The sequence below is a fragment of the Sylvia atricapilla genome, chromosome 8 (genome assembly GCF_009819655.1).
Source record: "Sylvia atricapilla isolate bSylAtr1 chromosome 8, bSylAtr1.pri, whole genome shotgun sequence".
NCBI classification, from domain to species: domain Eukaryota; kingdom Metazoa; phylum Chordata; class Aves; order Passeriformes; family Sylviidae; genus Sylvia; species Sylvia atricapilla.
Genome location: NC_089147.1, coordinates 16,332,732 through 16,340,946, shown reverse-complemented (window position 1 = coordinate 16,340,946; position 8,215 = coordinate 16,332,732).

Here is an 8,215-nt window from a genome sequence, read left to right as displayed (position 1 = left end):
TGTTCTGAAAAAAAGGGAAAAAAATCACAAGTTAAATGCACAATTACCATGCCAAGAGCAAATGATCATTTCATTTGATAACTGATGTTTGCAATGCTGTGAGCACTGTTTTACAGTGCAGTAGGTTTATACTTGAAAAAACCCCACTATGATTACTTAACTCGACCTTGCAGATTTGTATGTACAAGCTTAACTGAGGCATTGGTTGTGACGATATCTTCTGAAACCAAGTTCTGTGCAGGTCTTTATTATAACGCTGAGGAATTAAAAATATGGGGAAATATAGAATAAATAGAAATAAGAAATATAGAATAAGTGAAATAACAATATGATCTTGTGGCTAACTGTGAATCTAATATATATGGCTTATGGTTTGGAGAATTACTTCATAGCTATGTAAATATTTATTATTGTATAATTATTTCAGTAAATAAAATTCATTATGCATTTCTCTCATACAATATTTAAAAGTACCTCCTGTCCTGTGTCAAAATACTTATGGCAGAGAAGCATCCCCAGCAAGTAATTATCTGGCTGATCTGTTTCTTATTACTTCCTGTCTGACATACTCCTATCCCCGTTGCTCCTAGCTCTACAGGCTCTTTTGGTGAAAGGAAATATATAGGTATAGGTGAAGATTACAGGATATAGGATATAGGATATAGGATATAGGATGTAGGATATAGGATATAGGATATAGGATATAGGATATAGGATATAGGATATGGGACCAGAGCTGGTTTTGTTGAGTGCGTTATCCTGTGGGAATAAGGCCATGCGACTAATGAATGAGCCACAACTCACTACTCCATATGTACATTTTCATCCTTAAAACCAAATACTGAGGAGGGTTTAGCAAAAGCTATTTTTTTTTTATGTAAAAATACTGAGAAGCTAGTTCATGCTTCATGGAGAACTGTTTTATTTCCTCATATTCTCGCACTTCTTGGTGTTCTCTTCAAAGTCTTTAGCATTCTCTTTAATTTAATAAAAAAAGATTTAAACATTTTCAGGGAAATGTGTTTGTTAAGAGTTGTTATGTTTTGTTATATTATTAAGAAAATACATCTGGATGAGGTGAGTTCTGTCTTCATGGAATCTTTTCCTTTTCACATTTCTCTGCTAACATGTCAGTACTCAAACTTCAGAGATGGGCACTCAACCCACTTATAATGCATGTTTATCCCAGAGCTGGCAAATATTGCTGCTATTTATTTCTGCACTCACTTAGGCAGCTGAGATCTGCCTGGTGCATCCCAAGGTGTCTTCCTTGCTGATAGGCTGGATAATGTTGCAGAATGTCACATAAAGGAATTCAGCTTTCATAGATTATACATAAAGCTACTTAAAGAAAACCCCAAACAAATAAGCATTTTCTAGATTATAAAATCAGGCATGACAATGCTTGGAAATGCCGGAACTCAATTTGTTTGCCCATTATTTGGATTTTTCCTCTTAGTTTCTTTTTGCCTCTATTCCCTCAAGCAATTGTTTCTAGTATATGTTGAATTTATAGTATATACAATTCCAACAAAAAAGACAGAATTTTATTATGTCATTAAAGTATCAGGGTTTGGGCCTTTTCCTTGTTGTTCATTGTCCCTTCTGTGTAAGAATTAAAAACTGTCCTGCAGCCTGCTAAACAAGTATGTTATTACATTTGGTTTTCTGTGGGATGTGTTATCTACTGACACAACCATTCTGCACTTGTGTGTGGTTTTGAGCTTCAGGTTTTGGACTTCTGACTGTTCTAGCCATTGAAAACCCAGTAAATCAGACTCGATTTAAACTTGACCCTGTTTTGTAGGCCCTCTGTGTCACTAAGAGCATCTAGTGTTCCCAGCGAGGCCTAGGTTCCTGGGTTCAGGGTACTGTATTCTGCTGTGAAGGAATAGTAAACATTTCAGACACTCCTGAACACTTAAAAGGGATCTGTAGACACCAAATAAGCTGAATCAGCGGGATTCAGCTGCTGTGTTTTATTTTGTTTAATAACTCCAGATTAAAGGTACAAGCAGTAGTGATCAGAAGTGTTCAGAAGAAGCACTTAGGTCATGCAATTTGTGCAAAAGCTAGAAACATTTTAAATCAAGTCCCTGTTAATAAACAGAAAGTTCAGTAACCACAAGCCATCCTGTGCCTAGATAGTGAAGTACAAAGATAAAAATGCCTTCTAATGAATTGGCAGCATTCCCACAGCACAGACAAAGACTCCTGTCTCACATGATTTTCATATACAAGCAAAACATTTTGCTTAGATATAGGTTTTTCATTATTGAATATTTTATACATACTTTCTAGGAATTTTGAAGCCTTTCTTTCCAACAGAATTTTAAAAATATTTTCTCTTGGGAAGCTTTTTCTTTTTTCTGAAGAAAATCACTTTTCACACTATCTAAGAAATCACATTCATGGACATATAAGAAATGTGGTCTGCCATACCAGAGCCAGAAGAACATCTTGGTGCTTCCATGATTAAATGAATGTGGACACTTAGTCTACTTGAGCCTGATGTCATAAATCAAACTATCTTTTAGAGCAATGTTTTAAACTTTCAGCTCTCAGTTAAATCACAAAATAGGCTTTAAAAGAATTATGGAAAAGAAATCTGCTGCTAACTCTGTAACTATTGTACATTTGCAGACATTTTCTACTAGCTCCATTAAATGTTGAGATACCAAGCCATTTCCTATACAGTGATCAGTTCTTTAAAGAGGCCTTAAGATATGCAACATATCTTAGATTTCCAGGAAACCAGTGCTAGCCCCTAGCAGGCACGACCAGCTAGCACAACCCTTTTGATGGAGGAATGTTTCCTAACACCCAATCTGAACCTCTCCAGGCACAAGTTGAGGCCACTTCCTGTTATCCTATTATTTGTTAGTTGGGAGAAGAGGCTGACCCGCACCTTTCAGGGATTTACGGACAATGATAAGGTCCGTCTAAGCCTGGTTTTCTCCAGGCTCAACACCCTCAGCTGCTTCAGCTGCCCCTCACAGGACTTGTGTTCCAGGTCCTCCTTCAGCTTTGTCACCCTGCTCTGGAGATGCTCCAGCACCTCAATGTGTTTTTCGTAGTGAGGGTCCCACAGCTGGATACAGGGTTAGATGTGTAGCCTCACCAGCACAAGGTACAGGGCAGCAATCTCTGCCACAGTCCTGCTGGTCACACTGTTTCTGCTGCAAGCCAGGATGCCCTTGGCCTTCTTGCCTACCCGGGCACTGCTGGCTCCTGTTCAGCTGATCTTGATCAGCACCCCCAGGTCCTTTTCTGCCTGGCAGCTTTCCAGCCACTCCTCCTGCAATGCTGCCTGAGGCTGAAGCGACTCAAGACAAGGGATAAGACTTAATCCTGCAGGTGAGGTGATAGGACTAAGACAGCAGATGCCTGTTTTCCTCCACCTCCTTCCTTCCCCTTCTAAAGCACAGAGGAAGAAGGGGTTACTGTGACCCCTTGCAATTATGACTATTTTACTCCTATTTCGTGGGAGGTTCTGTATTGATAGATGAGCTCAGACTGCACATATTTCTTTGCATTATCTCCACATGTTCCTGGTTTTCTTTCTGGTAGTTCTACAGTATTTTCTTCTCTCCCTGATATTTTGTTCCTCCACTGATTGTCTTGCATTGGCTCAGATTTCTCAAAATTTTAACCACTTGATAGATGATATTAATTTGCTATAATGCTTCATCTCTTACTTCTTCTTAGCCTTATTTCAACTCACAAATGTTTTTATTTCCTAATGATATAATTGAGTATGAACAGAAAATTAAAAGCACATACTGTCATCTACCTCGCCCTTTCTAGGCCACACTCCAAAAATTACATGTTGCCAGGGATGTAAATTTCATTTTAAGATGTAATTTAGTAGCATTACAGAACAAATTGACTTTTTTATCGTCAACATGACTAGAGTTCTGAAACTGAATTAAGGAGAAATAAACATATATTTAACAGCTTTTGGGGCTCCAACTTTTCAGTTATGTCACTGAAATGCCTGCTTGCTATTTACCATATGTAGTGACTACTTTGCAACTTCTTGAAATTGGATCTGTATTATATTAAGTGTTTTTTCACATGAAACAAGAAAATCAGATAAAAGGGATCTTTTTCTTTTTTTTTTTTTTTTTTTTCCATTTTTAATATACATTTTTTTCTTCTGTTTTGGAAACTTTCCTCTTAGAATAGTAAATAAAGGAAAGAATTGTTTGCAGTTTACTTCTGGAAGGCACAATTAGTAGAATTTTGTTCCTTTGTTAAAATATTTTCTGGTAAATTGACTAAATCTTTGCCATTATAGAAGATTAGAACATGTTTCTGTTTTTACACTTAATCTTTGTTGAGTATGAGTATAAACAATCTGGTGTTTATTATCAAGATAAGATAAAATGGAGGAGCAGACATTAAAATTTACAGTGCATATTCTTCCCATGCAAAAAGCTACCTCAGACAGCCTGGAGTCTGGGGACCAGAACATCCACATTAATCTGAAACTCCTGTCAGGTTAGACAGGCTTGGAATTAAAGTCTCTCCCACTCTTGGGTTGAAGTGTAGGGCTGCTGTTCTGAAGCTGGATCAGCTTACAAAGGGATCATGCCAATGCTTGCAACTTGAAGATGTGTTTAAGTTGATTTGGACAGTAGGTTTCCAGTGGTTAAATTATGTGCCACAACAATCACTCTTCTGGCTGCTTAATCTGAGCTGGAATTTCCAATTGGTGTCTTGCTTCTTCACTTGACCAAGGATTGTGAATTCCAGTGCAAGACCTCTAAAAATGGTTACTTCAGTTTCAAAATATTTCAGCCTCTTTGTAGATCTAATCCAAAAGCCTTCACTTCTTTTGAAACATTTTTAAACCTTTTTTATAATTTTATACTCAACTATAACCAGAATATTATTTCTTGAGTTTCCAGTCCTTAATTAAATCTTTGTCTTCAAATACCTCTGAATTGAAAGGAGCAGTGCAATTATTTAAATAGGTTATGGATTAAAGCAAATATATAAAGTCTTTATTACTGGTTCTTAAAAGCAGAGAATGTGAAATTTTGATTCCCCAATAAAGACATAGTCCTTGTAGAACTATTTCTTAGTTCTTAGTTGTATTTGGAAATAATGCCTTGGAGAAAAATGTAAGATAGTTGTACTCTCCTTTATAATATTGTCTGTGTTATCAGTTACTGTTAAAAGAATACTAATGGACATATCAATTTTTTCACAGCCTATTATTTTACTTTGTAATATTTGAGGCACATACTCTGCTAGACCCTGTGAATAATGTGAGACAAATTATTAGGGTAATGGTCCTGCCTGGCCTCCTGTTTCTCACAACTATTAAATCCTGGATTAAATGCTATTAGCTCTCATAGTCAACAGGTCCGTAATCCTGTGGGGAGGAGACTGCCTACTAAGTTAATTATTGAAGGTCTGTATCTTTTCCTCCGCTTTTCTTTTCTGGAGCATTAGTCAGGATGAGGAGCTTCCTCACGTTTATTGGTACCTTTCCAGTTAGAAGAAGGAGATAATCTCTAAAGAACTGGTTGCTAGGCTCTAAAAGTGGAGTCTTTTTTTTTTTTTTTCCCAGTGATTTATTGCTGTTGTGATCTTTTATTGCATTTACTTTTGTTATAAAGGGGTAATGATTGAAGCATGAAAATGTCACACCATGCGTTTGTCAATGTTGTCATGTACTTAAGACTTAAAAAACACTATGCTGTTTGGATATGAACTGTGTCAACAGTAAAAAGTGGCAAGACATAACATTTTTAAAGTACTATAGCCAACTAGAAGTAATCATTGTGGATTTTGTATTTTGACAAGGCACTAGGGGCAAAATTCTTCTCTGGCTTAACTTTTCCTGTCATTTTTTTGTTCAGAATTTGGGTAGTAGGCAATCTTGTTTGGCTGAAGTGTGTATGTAGTGAACTGAAAAATAATTATTCTTTCTAAAACGTGATAAAGACTCCAGTGTCTGTGTATTTCTGCTGCCATGGATTAATTATATGCTTTAAACGTTACTGACTCAAGCAGCAGTTCTGGGTTTGCTATGGAGATAAACATTCTGGTGACATAATTGGAAGCTCTGCTTGTGTGAGGAGTGTGAACTTGGACATTGGCTTTTTGTACACAAAGAATGAAAATGCTGACATTTTGGACATTTTTAGGGTTGTTTTTAAACATCAAACCTTGGTTTCAGAGAAGTCTCTGGGAGTTTTGCAATTATCTAATAAACTGTCGATATTCTGATGATATTTAGATTAATGGGACCATAGTTGAATTGCATTTTTAAATGTGTGCCTAATAGCATAGACCTCAGTAATCCTAAGAGAGTAAATGGGTGCCTAAGTAAAGATTACCTTAGAATGATTGAATAATAACAGATGCTCAGGTGTCTCAAATTAATTTATGCGTGCAAAATACCTAGCAGGATCAGATGAAGAGAAAACTTTTCTTACTTAAGCATATATAAATAACATTTGTCACAAAATTTTGAACAAATGCTATTGCAAACAGAAATATTTGCTTAGTCCTGCTCTGGGCACCTCTCACAGAATGATATTAATAGTGCAGTGTCTGATAGGAGGCACATCTTTCTTGATCCTCCTGATCTTTTCTCATGTAATCAGTCTTATGAACCTGGACGGATTATCCTCCAATCTCCCCACGTGGTGGTAAGAGGCAGTAAATCAGACACTTCTTGTCAGAACAGCAGCAATTGAAGAAAGGATATTAGTGATCAGTTGAAAATGAACTGATTGTTTTCTCAAATCAGTCAGTCTTCTGTTTGACCCTGTGATTCTTACTTTCATCTGAGGTAGTTTACTGTATATTGGAAAGTTATTTTCATATATATATATATTAATTTGTTTCTGAGCTTTAAAAGAAGTCCTTTATAACTTTTAGCATGATAAAATATATTATTTTTTGTTTACCTCCTGCAAAACATGGTTAATTGCAGTGTATAAGTATTTTGATTATTTACATAGAGCTTAGGAGACTGTAGTGGTTTCTATCTCTAAAATATTCTGAATTTTAAATTGACTGTGTAGGAAATACTGAGAATCCAGGCTGATAATTTGATAATTGTCTTAGCACCATTTGATTACGTCCAGATTTTTGACATAGGCCTAAAAAGAAATAAAGATGCCAGCATTTTATGATGCAAGGTTAGTTATTTTAAAAGAAATCTTAAAATTAAAGCATGGTTGCATTTCCCCATGTATTTCAGAGCAGTTTTTTAAAGTCGACCTCAGACATGTGTGTTTCACTTCTGTTAGGTCAATCATCATTATAGTTAACATTTGTAATAAATAATAATAATAAATGAATAAATAACATAATAAATAAACTCTTATCAGCACCTTAAAGAATGAGGGTGATTCAGCACAGATTCAACAGGAACTTAAAAAATGTCAGAACAGCTCTGACTCAAGAATTTTCTTCTATAGATGGTTTTGAACAAAAGCCCTGGATCCCGACATACCCAAAAATCAAACCCATTTCAAATCAAACACTGACATGAAGCTGAGCATGTATGTTGACATCATCTTCCTCTGTCCTCATTCACTTACTAATAAGGACACATCTTCATTACAAAAGCTGCAAATTAAATGATTCAGAGATGCATGACTGGCAGAATGGAATGATTACAGATAACACTTGCAATCCCATACTGGAAAACAGAATACAAGCCTGCCTTGTTCAGCAGAAACTCAGGTGTTTTATAGTCTCTAGTAATCTAATATTCTCCTCCATTATTATAGTCATTAACAGTATAACCACTACAAGAGCACCGAGAACACCTAACTAGGCTACATGACGTGGTTCTGTTGGATTTCAAGCCATCTCTGCTGGTGCATTTCTCCTGTTATTGGTCTGGATTTCTGTCTCTGAGATTTTTATGAAGAACAACTTTTTACCTCATGCCCTAGGCAGGAAGCAGAGTAAGCAAATGCACAGAACCCGATTCCCCAGGAGAAGTCACTTACCTTTGTCACATCGGGTATATTAAAAAACTTCTTGGTATGAGCAACCCATCCCACTATCCCGATGTCCAGAGGAAAAACAGTCTCATTTTCTGGTTTCACCAAATTCTGCTCATATGTGGAAGTTGGAGTGATATCAAGAATCCTGGAGGCTACCTCTGGAATACCATTTCGGGAACGACAAACGAACATACTACACCGATCAGCTGCCAGCAGCTGTGCCAGCCTCTGCA